The 17099-nt window shown below is 47.5% G+C and overlaps 1 protein-coding gene across 2 annotated transcripts in view; it reads right to left on the bottom strand.

The window, feature by feature from the left end:
• The window catches only part of FNDC3B (fibronectin type III domain containing 3B), a 184386-nt gene that overhangs the window by 155217 nt on the left and 12070 nt on the right, over positions 1-17099 (bottom strand). Inside the window, exon 1 of one of the 2 annotated variants that reach the window (XM_067001989.1) lies at positions 14551-14806. The exons of the other annotated variant lie outside the window; for it this stretch is intronic. The gene's annotated coding sequence lies outside the window, so the exon portion shown is untranslated. Of the gene's footprint in view, positions 1-14550; positions 14807-17099 lie in introns of those variants that run through there. 2 annotated transcript variants of the gene reach the window in all.

Below are 17099 nucleotides of genomic sequence, written 5' to 3' on the forward strand. Positions count from 1 at the left end.
TTTGTCATACCAAATACCAGGCCGAAACAAGGGGCCAGCCAGCCTATAATAAAATCACACCAAGAACAGAGGGCCCAGAGACCAGGCCGGCCATCTACGAGCATCAGGACTTCAAAGGCACACCGGGGCGAGTGCTGGGACTGAGCTGAGGTCAGGCAGCATCACGCGGGAGCATCTCATTGCGTCGGGCAAGCACAACTCATCAACTTGTAATAGCTCTGATGAAATAGCAGAATAAAGCGAGCAAGGGAGCTGATGCACAAAGGAGCCTTTTACTGAGGACAACCAGCTTTCCCCTGGTTTTCCAGCAGGGAATCTCACGAAAACTTCTCGAAGGACCCGGCCCACGCTCCTGCGCTGCCTGCACGGGGCTGGAGTCCAACGTGCCCCGAAGGCGCTCGTAGCCAGATAATGGCACTGAATTTGAGTGAATAAAGCACAACAAAACTGAAATAGATACCCAGTGATTTTATTAAGCTTATATTAGCTACACCCGAGCAGAAACCTCAAGCACAAAAGCTACTCCAGTGACTTCCCAGCAGTCTCACTTCTGCACATAGTATTATAGCAGCAACCCAGCCTGCTGCTCAAAATCAGTTCTGAAGCACACAGACACGAGGGCTGCAGCCTGTGCTGCTGACATAGCAGCAACCTACAAATAAGAAAACTTACATACAACTCTTTCTCACCGTTTGCAATTTTCCTGTGCCTTTTCCCCACCGTAAAAGTCAACAGCCCGTCGCTTCTGCTGCAATTTCTATTGCCTCCTTTCTTCAAAGGCTGCACACATTTCTTTCCTCATCTTCCTCCTATCACAGCAGCTACATGGGACTCACAAATACACAAAAAAATTGGTGGCTACCCCCTGGCCTGGACCGAGTGATCCAGTTGCTAGAACAGAGCGTTTCAGACACCCCGCTCTCACAGTGCCTCATCCCGCCTCCTTACGGCAGCAGTTGGTTAACTGAGGTTTGCTTCTTGCGCAACAGTGGCCAATTTCTTCCCCCACAAATTATTTTTACATTTCAAATTTGATTTCTTTACATTTAAACACATCTCATTACAAAATTCGCTCTGCCACAATTTGCTTTGAATAGCAACTACTTCAAACATCATATATATATATATATATATATTTTTTTTTTTTTTTAAAAGGGAAGTTGATTTATGCAATTCCACGAGCAGGAGCCCTACCACGAGCAGGAGCCCTCCCAGCGCCGCAGACTCGTTTGTTCCTGCTCGTCCACCTTCACAGCCCCCCGAGCACCCAGCTCTGCGTGCCGCCCAGCCGGCGGCTGTAGGATGCGCTACCAACGGCCCTCGGCATCCCGGGGCTGCCCTAGAAGACCACAAACCACATCCAACAGGTCGGGCACGGCGCAGCACCTCTCTGTTTCACTGACGCCTTCCTCCCAGCAGGCAGAGAGGACAGGGAGCTGGTCCCCAGTGGCAATGCCGTGTCTTTCCCAATGAACACGTTACATGTTCACAAATTCAAACAGCCAAGCTCCAGTTTGTCCTCCCCAACCCTCCCACACCTGCTGATAACCCCTTTCAGGCTCCCTGCACTCTATGGGGCCTCATTTTTCCCCCACCAAAAGCGATTCATAAATTAAACTCACAATTCCATAAAACCCGTTCATCCCCTTTTAGCGGTGTTTCAAGTAAACACCAAGTTACTCCAACTATTCACTTGAGGAAGAACAAATCCCTCAAACCCAGGCCAACACCTGCCTACAGTTTGGGCCTCTATCCTACAAACGTCGCACTCGGGTGTATCTTCATGCACTCTTAAAAGTATTAGGAGTGGTATGCCGAAGTCCTTAACTCCCTGGGATCCGGGCTCTGATCCTGTGCACATGCCCAGGAACACACACAAAAACCCTACACCAAGTTCTTAAGCAAAGGTGCGAGACAGATAAGGTCCCTGCTTCATCTGTTTGCTTTCCTTCTACATTTAATAGCCAAAATATTAATCACGGTTACGGGGCGATAAGCACGAGCAGGTTGGTGATAAACACCCTCCCCTTCAACTTTGCTCTCCCAAAGTAAAGCCCGAGGAATAATATCACAAAGACCTCGGTTATCTCTTCTAGAATTCCTGTTCAGGGGAGAATCTACCGAAATCAATGCTGTGTTGTATTTTTTTTTTAAACCACTAATTAAACCTTGAAGAAAAAAAAAAGAAGAACATCTATCATATCAATCTGCAGCACTTGAAAAGCAAGCATACCAAATTCCATTTCCAGCAAGGTTTCAGCACACCTTTATGCACTGCGAACGTTTTTGTTGTAGCCATTCGCCGCTAACCTGACTCCGGGCTGACAAAGTAGCTCATTGTGTTATTGTGGGAAACCAGCGGGAGCAGCTCTCCCATTCAGCCCGCCCATTCAACGGCGGGCATTCACTCGGAGCGGGCGCTGCAAGGGAGCGCCCCTGGACGGCTGCCGGAGAAGTTTCTAAGGCATTGGGAAAGCTGAACCCATTATGAGCACCGTGCTCGCAGGGTCTAAATGGCCAGACTGCACAAGTAACAGAAAAAAAAAAAAAAAAAAAAAAAAAACACCACCCAGACCCCACTTCCCTAAAATTTTCAATATCAGGGAAAAAAAAGAGTTAATTTTCAGCTTTGTTTCACCATCCTTCAGTTTCACAGAATAGGATGTAAAGTGGGCAAGAATGTTTTATTTTCCTGAACTGTTTCACAGAAATAAAGATAACAAGCTATCTAAGAATGATAAATGGAAACACTGAATTTTTAAACGCTAAGGCGTTTTGTTTGTTTGTTTGTGGTTGTTTTAAGGTGGAAGACGCAGGGTGTCTGCTTATCTCCAGTCAGTACTACTTGACTGCAGCATCAGACTTCAGTGAAATCACTGCTCGTTTATACTCGGCAGAGAAATAATCTGTCACACAGCATTGATCCACATCTAACGAACACTAGAAGACAAAGCACAACCGGCGGCCAAAGAAGCTTTTAATCAAGAGAGTTTGGGACCCCGAGGCAGCACGCAGCAGGAACCAGAGTTTGCAACAACAAATGCCAAGAGCCAGCAGAAGCCAGATAACGCAGGATCTCCGTTCCCCAAGTACGCCAACCGGGGCAGCTGTAAGGCTCCAGTTACCTGGGACGTGCTTTCAGCGGGCAAACCCTGGGGTTTTGTTACCTGCCTCACCCGGGCCCCGGAGCTTGCAGCGCAGCCGGGAGGAGCGAAGCCTTGCCAGCACAGCCGGAGGCAGCACCGCAGCCGCTTCGTCCGGGCAATGGAAGTCGCTCTCGACGGGAATAAATCAGCACAGCTCCTTGATAACAGGAGCACGGCGCAGCGCCGGACAGCTTTCGTTACGAAACTGGAAGTGACCATCACTTGCAGCCCGCGCCAAGCCCCACGGCGCTGGCTGAAAGGCGGCCGCGTGGCCGGGCGCCAGGGAGCTGCTGCCGCCACTGTCCCCGTATGGAGGAGGTGCTCCTTAGCGTGCCACAAACTAGTCCCTTAATTACAATTTCCTAATATCTCAACCTCTGACTCCGATACCAGATCTTCCAGTGGGAGCAGAACATGAGGAGGCGACAGCAGTCCTGAAAGATTATTCGCATACGCTAGAATAATTATTTTTCACATCCTAAAAGTTTTCGGAAGGTTGGTGAGAACTCCCCTAAGCCCTGAACAACAAGAGCACACCTCCAGCTTGCAGCATGCGCGGTCAGGCTCCTTCAGAAATAACCCCCGAAAGGGTCAACCTGAGAGCAGCCTGTTCAGTTTCTGGTCCTTTGCTGTTTTAATTGCCAAACAGCATCCCAAACGCCTTACCTGCAGTTGTGACCTCACCGCTTTCAGCTCCTGAACAGGGGAAAACATTGCCACGGCTTGTTGTTACCGCGAGCTTAGGCTGAAAGGTAGGAAAATACTCAGGGAAGGAAGGGGAGGAAATGAAACAGAAAAAAAAGTTTGTTATGGTCTTCCAGCAGGTCCGCAGATGGATAGCCAGAGATCTTGCTGCTTTCTAAAACACCGAGGACATAACCAGGCAATAATAAGAAACAGAAACTGAGCTAGGTGAAGGAAGGTGAATTTCTGCACAGTGACACTGTGATACTTTTTTAATACAAACTTCTTATTTAATGACAAGGGGGACAGTTGTGCTCGTTTGTGCTTCCCTGCTGGTACATCCACGTTCAGGTCCAACAAAGTCAATCCAACCCTTGAACGCAAAGTCAGCTTTCTGCATCCCTTAAATTACACAATCCTATTCAAGCGAAAAAATTAAACGGCCGAGAAGCAGAAAGCAAAGCAACCTCTCAGCTCCGTGCAGAACACAACTCATTTCATTTTCGTTCACTGCACTCAGGGAAATTCATCTGCACAGCTGCACACCAAGTTTCAGACGTGCAAGAGCCCGCTGTCAACATTCAAATAAACTTCAAAACTCCACCCAAATGAAGAAGCTGTGCTCTGGAGAGGGAACCCACGCAAAGGCTGGCATGACAGCAGGTACTTTGGTCTCCTTACCGAACACCGGTGGATTTTAATACATCCACGCAGCAGCGGTCATCCCCTTCCCTTCCCGCCCGTGTTAGCTGTGCCACTGGAATTCTGCACCCTACCCCTGGTCCTGAACATTTCTCCCCTCCCCTGCTTTTCAGAAGGGAAGCATTAGCCATCTCCTAGGCTGGCATGAGCAGCATGCGTGCTGCTTTTAAGTGAGGTAGATCCACTGCACCTAGGAGAAGACTAGCTACAAGGACGTAAAAACGAAGTCACGGGCAACCAGATTTTACCCTTGGGTCCTTCTAAACAAAGTCATTTTGACTTTTATGATATCTCATATTTACCCATCCGGTGACAGGTCTCACAAAAACCTTCTACAGCACTTCAGCTTTCTGGAAAGAAGAATTAAAACAAACAAACAAAAATGCTCTCTGAAAAATAGTACATTTGTAATTCTAGCTAGAATTTTGAAGTGGAAGTACTTGGGAAAGGCAGAGGGAAAAAACTAGCTTTGCATCTTAAAAAAAAAGAAAAGATGTAGATAAACCCAAATCTCAAGAAATGGGCCTTCAACTTAGAACATGGGGTTGGGGAGAATGACCTCAGCTTAAAAAACAAGCAGTTTAGGAGGGTTGGGGTCAAGGTACAAACACCACAGGAGCTCACCCCCAGAGCTCTGACAAACAGGATGCCGGTGGCTACGTAAGCAAGGGAGCGCGGTGCAGGGAAACCCTCCGCTACCCAACAGCTGTTCGGCAGCTCAGCCCCCTCCTGACGCTCATTAAGGAAATTCCCTCATCCCTAATGAATTTTGACTGATTTTTTCCACTGTCCCAGATGGAACTTTGACCATAGGATTTTTCCTCTAACCCCGTCCTCTGTTCCTAGGCACTGCTGAATCGAGTCCTCGCTTCTCTATCCCAGGCTGCTGGGCACGCTTCCCCACCACCCCCAGGTACCTTACTTCATCACGTTTGCTGTACATAAGTGGCTGCCACAGCAAGGAATAATTATTGCTTATTACAGTTGTAAGCACTCAACAGTTGGCTCCAAAAAAAATCCAGCACCATTGCAAGTCACTTCCCTCCCAGTGGCCTCCCTGCTCAGGGAAGAGCAGAACAAGATTTATTACCATTTAAATGAGAAGCTCGACCTGCTCCAGCTTTTGTCTTTAAATTGGAATTCCTGTAGCTGAAGAGAAGATGAATGCTCTGATTTTCCTCCTGCTCATCCTTACACATTACGGCACAAATCTCAGAAGGGTACTTGATCAAAAATAATGAATGACGCTCATTCTCATCTGAGCCGAGCAGACTACAATGCAGTTATTATTAAGGATGCTTTGAGAGGCATCGGTCAAGAAGATTATTTTTGAACACTTCTTGAATTGATTAAATTAAGAGAAGTCATTTTGCCACAAGCAATTTCCTTTTTCTGACAAACGCTAGCGGGTTGAACCTGTCAGATACCGAGAAAATACTTCCACCAATAACAAACAAAGCAAGCCTTGGTACAGCCACCAACTGCATTCTGCTCAGGGCACGAACGCTGAACCATCACTGGGTTGTAAGAGGATTAGGAATTCCTTAAGATTAACAGAAAACTGAGCAAAGTGCAGAAACCTGGTGGTGTCCAGCAGCAGAGCTGCTTGGCGGGGCGAAGAGCAGAGCGTGTAGACGAGCCAGCAGCCTGGGAACCGGCGGCAGAAGTCGCCCTGCCCTCTCTGAAGAGCCACCATGGGAAAAAGATGAGTCAGTGGCAGCGCCGTGCGACGCGATGTCCCAGCCGTCAGATCAGATCTGCGGCTGATACCGCAGCAGGGACCTGCCTCCGTCATCGCTTATTTACCCACTCGGAAACAGATAACGCAGCAATACAGCGAGAGAGCTCCCATCAGACAAACGGGCAAAGGCTTTATTTCAGGTTATGTTTAATTTGGTTCAAGGTGCGGTCAAACACCAGGTAGAGGCCACGTACAAGCATACACCTACATATGTATCAGCAGTCAGAAGCCAAAGATGCAGAGCAGGTCCTTGGAAATCACTGCTAGACCCCCAGCTGGGCACTCAGAGGAACACCAGTGTCCCCTCACCTCCCCAGAAAGGTGGATCTATTCGGTACAGCGGTGTCAGGCCACCGTTGACCAACCCAACACACCTTTTAAAGACTTCTACAGCTTCTTCTGGCGTCTTCAGCACCCGCTGTCTAGAAACGGGGAGAGTAAAGGCCCCGAGCGTGGTCACAGAGGTGTGAGATTTGCACCTAAGCCATGACGCACACGTGCATACACAGACACAGGCACATACATGTGCTACGTACAGAAGCATAATCTCATTATTCTATCTCAAGAGCCTCCGAAGGCTTAAACCACGCTCAGAAATATGGGAGTTCAAAAGAATTACTCAAGAAATCGCGGTGGAGATATTTTTGCTAGAAAGCCCGGTGATAAGAGAGAAAAAAGGCTCGAATCCTCCCTCTCATTTTCCTGGATTTAACCTGCTACAGAAACCTGTAGCCCCAGAGAGCGTCTTTCAGCGCCGAGGCAAAGCCAGCCCGCGCCCCAGAGCCTCACCAGCGCTCACTTCAAAAGAGCGAGCGGCCGGGGAATTCGGCTCTTGCCACTGGCACATACCGAGGATTCCACATCATTTCTGTGCTACTACTGAAATGTTCTCATCAGCGCGGATTTCTGTTTTAACACGTTACAGCCGAAAAAATGCAGTCTCAGCACGGTGAGCTCGGGGTTGGCTTTGGAAGCCTTTTCTTGGGTGCTGAGGGTGGACGGAAATGGGGTGAGTTCTAACGCACGCCGCAATCCTTCTGCTTCCAAAGACAAAGTCCAGCTGTAAGCTCAAGGACTCCATATACTTACTTTTTTTCTCTTTTTAGTAGTATATGGACGATAACAACAGGGGTACTTTGTTAATGCCCCTTCATTACTCGAGCTTCTGTAAATTCTGCCAAGCTGCTAACTGCATGTTTAATGCATTAATTGCTAAACTGACATATGTCTACAGGCAAGAGAATCCTTTATGGAAGGGCTTGTTGCTCAAGACACAAAAGCAACAAAGGGAAAAATGATGGTAAACACTAAGTTCTCATTGTATTTAGTAGCCGTAGGCCTTTGTTAGCAAAGGCTATCCCAGCACACGCAGCCACATTTAAATGGATCCTGTCCTCAGTTTCCAGCAGGAAGGGTACACAAGCAGCCTGACGGAGGTAGAGTTGTGGCAGGATGCTACGAGCACCTCTCTGCTGCTCCCCCGGCCGCTGACCCCCCGGTGCTACAAGTGAGCAGACACGGAAGGCGGCAGCAGCAATGCTAGCTACAATTTAGTTTCACCAAAGGATTAACCAGATCACAAATTGCTAATTAAACCCTGCTTTATGATTGAGGCTTTAATTCTTTAGGGACACAAAGGCAAAGCGTGCCGAAGACCGAGGTGGAAGTTAGCCTGGAAAGCCCTGCACCAGCTACGCCTGTCCTGAGGCTCTGGCTCCCTTCAAAGTCAGCCCCTTTTCGGTAACAATGTTCTAAAGTCTTTTTTTTCCCCACTTTTTTTCCATTTTAAGCTAATGGTTCATTGTTGTACCTTGCTGACAGCGATAAATACAAAACCCTGCCTATTCCATATGCAACAAGGCGTGCTAGCACACAGCTACATAAAAGGCCAAAGTTTTCAGTTCTCCAAAGTCCTCCTAGTTCTTCAACTAGTTAATGTGATAGAACTAGAAACTTCCCGTCTTCTGCTGAAATGTGCAAGTTTCCCTCCCCCCTTCCATTTTGTGGATTTTCTGCCAATAATACAGTTGAAAAATAAATTCCTGTGGACAGGAAATATCCTGAGTGAAGGATATCCAGCCTTACGATACTTAAAATATTATGCATTCTTCCTTATCTGTCTTCGTGAAGGCCGGCTTTCAGCGCGCGCTGCGTTCAGGCAGATGGAAAGGGCTCCTCGGCACGTTGTCCTGCCTCTACCCGCCATGCCAGAGGGAACAGCTCCTTCAGGGTTCCCTCTCCGCCGCTCTCGATGCCACTCGTTGTGTTACAGCCCGAAGAGAGGAGAAGCAACGCTGCTCCCCGAGCAACACCCGCCAGCACGAGTACATCCTCCCCAGCCTCTCCTGATAAGGTGCTTTAAGATGAGGATTGTAGAGCGTAATTTAACGGCCTAATCTTATGGAGGTGGCTTGGCCTTTCAAGAGATCCCTTCACTCAATTTCCTCAACAAGGGCACTCGACAAAAGCAAACATCCTGGCCCTCCGAGGAGCCGCATTCCAGCTGCGGCAGGCTCCCAGCAGGCAGGGCTGGGGCCGGCACCTCCACTGCCCACTCCTCGGCACCCCGGCCAGCCCCCGGGATGGACCAAGAGGCACGGGAACAGACCCCAGGCTGTAAAATCAAGTTGTCTGATGAGACTTTAACTCCCTGCACGGTGTTCCTGCTGTGGTCCCTGGTGCCTTACCCGCACTGCTAAGCCTGGCTCCTGGGTGGCCAGCCAGTACTGAAAAAAAGCGTGTTCTTCATCAGGCTGTTGCGGTAACAGCGACTGCACAGAAACGTTCAGCTTTTATTAAAGTCGCCGATTACATCGCAGAGATATCGGGCGATAGCCGTGTTTTAACTTACTGTGCAACTTTGCCTTGCTTGACCAGTTTTGGGCCGCAGCGAAACAATGCCCCGATCGATGATTCACATCGCACATTTTCTCAGCCGTCAGTAGTTTCTGTTTCTTAACCAACAGCGGAGCAATCTGAAAATCACTCATATTAAAATCAGGATTAACGCCCTTTAAGGGCCCTACGGAGCTCGTTGCCTCCTAACGTGGTGAGGAGGGCCAAAGTTCACAGCTGGACGCGGAGACAGAGCTGGCACCTCTGGAACAGGGTCACCGCTCAGCACCCCTGCCCCTGCACTTCGAGGTAAGGAAGGAAGGATTCCGGCAGCACAGAACTGCAGTCGTGATACTTGGATCTTTATAAATAAATGTTTCTCAAATGGGTTTAAAGTGCCTTTTATTATTCTAATAAACAGACATCCAGATCCAGCCTCTAATACGCAGCACTTCCACTCCACGCCCTTGCTGTTCTCTCTTTGGGGGCCTGCTGTCAGCCATCCCCCTTTCCACAGGTAAGCGTGTTAGAGGGGATTTCATCAAGACAGCCCAAATGTGAACGCACAGATATACAGGCTTAAACAGCTACGCCGGACCAAAGGGAGAAGCTTTGTCAGAGAAGCCTCCTGCACCCCTCTTGTGACAGAGCACACCCACAGACGTTCGCTCGACCATGGCCCACGTGAGATTAATGCAGCTGATCTTTACCAGTTTTTAATTACCCCTTGGTCAGGGCTCAGACACCTGTGAGCCAAAGCAAGCTCTGGATATGTGAGCATCACAATCCGGCTTTAAGATACACTACAAGGAGACTGGTGAGATGTAGGATTCCTGCTCTTCCCTCTGCACAGGCGAATCCTCCTGTCAAGGCTTAGGAAGTTCACACTTCTGCTCACAAAAACGAATGGAAAAAAAAGCAATGCTGACATTAACACAAATTTCAGGGCTGCAGCTACTGCCCTTCGGTGACCAAGGGGGGCTGCTCCTCAGAACCGTTCACAGCAAGAGGGACTGTGATGGGGCAACATTGAGAAGGAAAAAAAATAAGAAATCACTAAGTTTTATATTTACACAAAAAAAGCTTCATTCTGTTACAAAGTTTTAAAGGGAATTCTTACCTGCTGCCTCTAAAGCGACCCCAAAAAGCGTAATAGGCTACACTTGCTGGCCAAGAAAATATTTGTTGTTGGCACTTTTATTCAAGATCAGTCTGAAATATACTTCAAAAAAATAAAAGAGAAAGATCTTCCCAAGCCCTGAGGTTTCTAGCAATAAGATCAGCTATCTCAGGAGGCTTGAAGAGATCCTCTTACCACCTGAGATAGTCAGCTTTTGTCCTGACACATAAAAACCTCATCTATCTTTGACTATTTTGTACAAAATTAGAATATCACATCGAGACATCTTGTCATCTGTGTATTTCTTCACGCAACAGACTGCAGGATGCTGACATTCAAAGCTTCCGCCCTGGTGGCTGCCTGTGCTTTGCTCTCAAACCAACACCCGTGGCAGTACTGCCCCAGCTCCACGGGGCTAAGAGCGGGTTTCCTCTGGAAGGCAGCTCCTGCCAAGCACCAGGGCCTCTAGCTGTTAAGCTCTTTGTTGTTCTTTTACACCTAAATTCACTTCCTCAGACCTGATTCACTATCACAACTCAAGTGTTAAGTTTTTTGGTTTTGTCTTAAAACAGTGGAATTTCTCTTGAAAGGCAGCTCTCCAGAAAGAGGCACGCATCTTGTCCCGACACCGGAGGCTTGGATGCATTCAGACTTCAGTCTGCAGAGCAATAAAAGTAAAATTTCAGTGGTTTTTAATTCTCGTTTCTGTTGGCTTTGCTTTGTTACCAGGCAGAAGTTAGATCCTGCTCAGTGCCTCACATCAATAACTGATGTTCAAACCAGAATCCAAACAAATTACGCCTCGATCTGTGCACAAAGCAGAGCGTTTTGTAACAGTCTCATTTATTCCAGCATACTCGACGCCTGGGGGAAGCTCACTTCTAGCAACGTCGTACTCACAATTTCCCAGCTGTAGCTTTATTTCTCTGACGCCCAATGCCCCGCGAGCACAACGTGCTGGAATTCGTGGCAGAACCCACGAATGGGTTCGTGGACGAACCCGTCGAAACCCCCCCACTCTCGATGAAGTGTAAGGGTTTCAGGCATAACCCACACCCCTGGGTCCCGACCCCTCTGAGAGCGCTCCAGCACCTCACCACCGACACCCCGAGGTCCTCGAAGCAGCGAGCCTGAATATTTAAGACCTGAAAGCCATCCGCCCCATGGGTGGGGGCTTATTTTAGCCATCGCCAGCAAGCTGCGACTAGACTGCCGGGCGAGGAAGAGGAGGAGGGCTGGCAGGGCGCAGCGCCTGCTGACACACCTGCCCACGGGCCCCGGCACGGAGGAGCGCCCGCGATGCCAGCGGCGAAGTCTTTGTCCTTAGGTGACACCGACGCAGCCCGTACGTGCCAGGACCGTTGTGCAATTAGCACGCTCTTAATTTTGTACCCTCGGAGAAGCTAAGTAAAGTGCACTTAATCAACCGAAAATAAAGAAACGCAAAAGAAAGCGATCCAAGTAACTAATTAGTTAAAAGATGTCAAATGGAAACGAAATGAAGTGTCTAATTATATCCTATCAGTTCAAGTGTACAACACAATACAGGCCCAGAAAAATACGCTATTTGCTAATTTAATCAAAACAATCCAATTAAACACCACTGCTGAGTAATACTGGAAAGAAAAAGTTATTTTCCAGTTATTTACGAAACTAACGCGATTGTTAAGATCTTTCTGCTGAGGTGCAGTGAGATCTTTTCCATCCACCGAAGAACCACGCCTGATAAACAAACATCACAGTTTTCTTAGAAGAGATGTTAAATCCACTGATCGACAAACTTGAAACAAATTCCTAAGATTTAAGGCTTCCTCCGTGCTACCTCAATGACTATTTTATGCCATAAAACTCCTTTCAAGACAGAGAGAGAGAGAAGATTGAGTTCTCCTCCAATATTCATATAAATTGGATACTCTCCTGTATCTTCAGTTTTTATTCTCCAAGCAGCATCTCAATCTTCAGACATAATCATTAAGCCCACTGAAAAGCTAGTGTTGACAGGTATTAATTCTTCAGGGGAACATTTCTTCAAAAACCTCAGCCCCCATTATTGCATTCTTTGTCTATCGAATGGTTCTCCAGTGCTACGGACCAGGGGAATTTCAACCTTGTTGTATCCGTTTCCTTTATTTCCACAGAGATTAGAAACCGATTTTTCTTCCTTGCTTGGCAGATAAATCGTCAGTGAGTGGCTGGCACCCAACAAAGTTCATTTTTAGGCACAAAAACAAAAACACCCACAGGGAATTAAACTGATGGAAGGGAGGACCTCCTCTGATACACGGCCGGCCCCACACAGGCACCATCATCACCCGAACCCTGGTGCCCATTCCGTCTGCAAAAGGATGCTCTGCTCTTTAGATTTGGGTAGAGTGGGGGAAAACAAGGAACGATGAAAGAGCGTGCGTTATTAGAAAACACCTTATGCTACTCTCTTTATTAAAACTTCTCAGCTTGAGCTAAGTATTTAGCTAAAATAGCCAAGTAACGCCCTAGAATAACTCAAGATAAGAAAGGATCTGTCTGACTTTATCAATCACGAGCGCACAATCTGAACGGAAGCCATTGAAGATTATCAGAGCACCGACAATGGCATTTTAACAGCTTAAAAATGTCACAGTTCAGGAACAAATACCTGAAAACAATGAAGCTCTGCTGATTTCTATCAGAGAAAAGGCTACCTCTAGGCTTGTCAAATTCCTATTATTATTACAACCTGAAAAATCGCTACCGAAGTTAAACAGCAGCAGGAAAGTGAAGGATGGAGAAAAGGTAACGGAGCGTTTCAGAGCTCAGAATATAAAGGCATCTCAGACTTCCTTCCAAATTCAGTTTCACAGAGTCTAAATGGCAAGTATGTTTCTGATACCCTTTTCTGAGTAGTCGTTTTGTAACTTTTAACAAAAACAAACAAGAAACCTGTAAGCCAGCATCTCTACTTCAGTCACAAAAACGTAGCATTCAGAATCCTTCTGTGCCCCCGCAAACAGGAAGGGTACATTTTGCACAGGCACGTCCTTGTACCATTTGCAAATATTGTCCAAATGTGTTTTCCTTACATATTTCCTTTCCCCTTTCCTTGTTAGGGGAAAAAAAGAAAGCTTCAGTACAGAACGCCAAGCACCGTATAATTCAGTTCCTACCGTAGGAAAGTCTCAATCTAAGTGAATCAGACAAGATCAGAATTCTTTCATTAGGAGTAAAACAGATTCAATATTGGAGTATTTGTCAAGGCATACACAGTGGTTCAATGAAACTAATACAGGTTAAAAAAATGGGCTTTATGGAGTTGTTTTGACTTAAGTCCAATTATTTGCAACTCAAGAAGATTCTGGGGAAGAATTCAGAGAACTATTTCTAGAAATAATGGAGAAACCTTAAGCTGCAGTCAATACACACGTTCCCATCAAGCCATATTAGCAGTACTCTACAAAACAAAATTAACCAAAGAGATGCTTGGAATTCCTTCTGCATTACACAGATCTTCTCATTCCGACATCCAGCATCCCAGACCTCTCTCGTGCCTATATGTAAGTCGTTCCACCCACCCTGGTGCACGGCAGAGCCTGCTGCCCAAAGCACATCTGGGATGGTGCGAGGGACTGAGCAGCACTGAGCGAGCCCAAAGGTAGCAGCACTGGGGAAAACCTACCTCAACTCTGCCAAAATCCACTAAGCCCATGACTTTAAGGGCAGACCTCTCTGTGTACACATGTATAGGGAAACAAGGCCTAAGGACTATATTCCTAGATTAAAAAAGGCAACAGAAAAAAAACTTCATTAAGTGTTGCTGTGTTTCTCAGAGTGCTTCTTGGTTGCACTCTATCAGCTCCGGTTTCTAACAAAGAAGGATATTACTTAAAGGCGATGTTGCTAGGAATTCCCATAGTTCTGGGCACAACCTGGAATCCAACACACGAATATAGATCTATTATAGATACCTCTCTGTTATTTATTCATAGCTCGGTATTTTTGCATTAGAGTTGTGCCTGCGCTTCAAAGCATGCCATTCCTCCGCCTGGAGCAAAGGGGAACCGTGAGGACAGCAGTCAGACATCCAAGGACAATCACTTCAAGTCAAACATCCCCTTCACTATTTCGAGCTTCAACATAAGCAGATTACAGCTCAGCTGCGTTCTGTCTGAACTTTTATCTCCTACCAATGCTGCAGTAATTATCCCCGACAAAAGACAGACATTAATTAACAAGCAGCGACCAAGCTTTATCTACAAAACGCTTTCTTCCCATTTGCCTGAAGTTCTGCCTTCAAGTCATTATTAAATACCACGTTTTAGCAGCAAATAATCAGGAGATGCTCTTACCACACAGAGTTAAAACGTATAAATTGACAGCCACGTCTGGACAACCCCGGGTAACACAAGAGCACTTCTCTCCTGAAACAGCACAGGAGAACCGCTGGTCGCAGGGGCTGCCAGGGTGCCCCGAAGAGCAGCCGGGATGGGGGAGCCCCTGCCTGCAGCTCGTACAGCTCCTGGCTCTTGCTGCTTTTGCCGTACGCGCCGCTCCGGTGACGACGAGGCGGCAGTCAGTGCGGTGCACCTCGCGCTGAGTAAATATAAAGACGGACAAGATCTCCGCCTAAAGCTGTGCAGGAGAAAGAGGGAAGAGCTTTTCTGAAAGCCTTTCTTACAGAGGACAGAACAGCCCCTCCCATCAAATCTGAAAAACAAAAAGCAGCTTCGGAGTATGAAGAAATTTCGATATCCTGACAGGTAGCTAAATGACTCAGTCTCCTCCTCTTTAAGAAAGAAGAAACACAGACTAGTCAAAGTGTTCTTTAAATCAGCTATCGCTTACGAAGGCTGACTACAGGAACCCCACACTCAGTAGAGAGGTGCCACAACACCGAGGAGACCATGAGAAAGTCCCACCTCTGATGTCTGTGTGTCCACCTTCCCTTAGCCCTTTTACTTCGGGTGGGAGCTGGCGGCTAGGGGAGGAGAGGACAGGAAGAACGATCACCGACATCCCGACTTCTGGCAGCACCGGTGCTGTGGTGGCGGGGAAGGTGCCACACAGCGGGGATCAGAAGCACTGGGCCAGCAGCGGCAGCGCTCCCTTAGCGCCCCACACGTGCTCCTGAACCGCAGCAGAAGCGGCGACAGCAGCACCCCGAGCTGGGGGCAGCGCCGGCCTTCCCGCAGCAACGCCACCTGACGGGCCATGGACACACAGTTCCTTGTACATCTACCAAAAGGCGTGCAGAGGTGGGGCACAGCACCTCCTTTCCTTGTACCACGATGTTTAACTACCTGAGGGAGGTGAGCCTTCAAGTTCTGTACGGCAAATACTTGTGAAACAGTTTCCTCCCCTAGTGCCTACGGTGCACTGAGAGAGCTCTTGGATTTACGCCACACAAGAGAATTCAAAACGTAGCTTGAAGAGCAAACAAAAGCTTCCCTGCACTGTACATACAAGACTTATATGCGAGACGTGAGAAAAAAAACCTCTTGGTTTTCTTATCCTTCTGGATCCTGCACACCCAACCCTCTCCACGGCTGGAAGCTTCATCTTCGCGGCCCGGCAGGGTCACCCCGCGAGGCCCTTCCAGTCAGCACCGCCATCACGTACTGTTAGAGGGAAATTCACAGCACCTAGTACAGGCTCCTTACGCTTAAAAACAAGGGATGCTTATTTCCCAAAACTGATCAGAACTGAGAAGGGAAAACTGAGGTTTAACTCCATTATGAATGTAAGGCTTTTGTTTGTTTCTTTAAAAAGAGAATTACAAAAGAAAAAGTACAATCCTCTCATTTAAGAAAGAGGGAAACTTTGGCTAAAAACCCATCCTGATTTAGTGGTAAAATGAAGACAGTTTAAATGTAATGCAGAATAAAAACGGGTAAAGGAGGAAAAGAAGAACAGACAGTGATCAAAGTGAACTAAAACTACAGAAAATTGGCGAGTGAGGGCAAGACAAATAATGAGAAAAAATAATCACAACTTTTAGGACACTAGAAGATGAACTATGTTTATTAAAATAAATTAGGAAAGCCTGAAATCTAATAGTGGTACAACCCCACAGCAAAACAGACATGAAGATACAGCTAATGATGCTGGCTTCAAAAAAAAAGCATTTAATAAGTTTTTCCACTCGGTATTTGGAAGGAGGCACAAAACGCACTTGTAGCAGACAGATGGGTTACCTCCGTGACGAAGTCAGCCCCGAAGGCTCGCAGTTCAGGCCTGATCCAGCCCTTGGCCTGGCCCCATCACTGACAGCAGGCCCGGAGCCGATCCCACAGCACCGGCTGGGAGGGGAGCAGGACGCCTGGTGCCATTACGTGCCATTAGTGGGCACAGCTTCCAGATAAAACAATCAGAAGGCAACGGAGGGTCCTGCCGATAAGGAACTCCGAGATACGAACATAATCAACAACGTTGTTCTAATAAAACAGGCCCTGTCAAACAAAGCCGAACGCGCTCCGTGACGAGATTACCCGTTCGGTGGGTAACGATAGCTGTGTTAGCATGTGTCTGCTCTGCAGCCAGCGTTTCACTTAGTGCCGTGCCACGCTGATAAAAGAGTTAGCGCTCTACAATCAAAATGAAATATCTCCCGTGCAGTAAGAACCGGCTAGCTGACAGACCACGGCTTAACCCAAGGGCTGACAGCGTGTTTGGGAAGGAGCCGTACCACAAGGTGCCAGCACGCCACCAGCACCAGCTCAGCACTGCAGTATTGATAAGGGACAGACATCACAGAACAGCCAGAACCGGATACAAGCCAGGCAAATCAGAGTCGGGCACAACAATCAAAACAAAAAGAAGCAAGATAAGCCATGGGAGTAGACGGGATCATCCAGTGAACAGCATTTCCTCCTCTTACGGAAAGAGAAGAGGCCACAGA

This window comes from Anser cygnoides, chromosome 9, assembly GCF_040182565.1.
Source record: "Anser cygnoides isolate HZ-2024a breed goose chromosome 9, Taihu_goose_T2T_genome, whole genome shotgun sequence".
Lineage (NCBI taxonomy): Eukaryota > Metazoa > Chordata > Aves > Anseriformes > Anatidae > Anser > Anser cygnoides.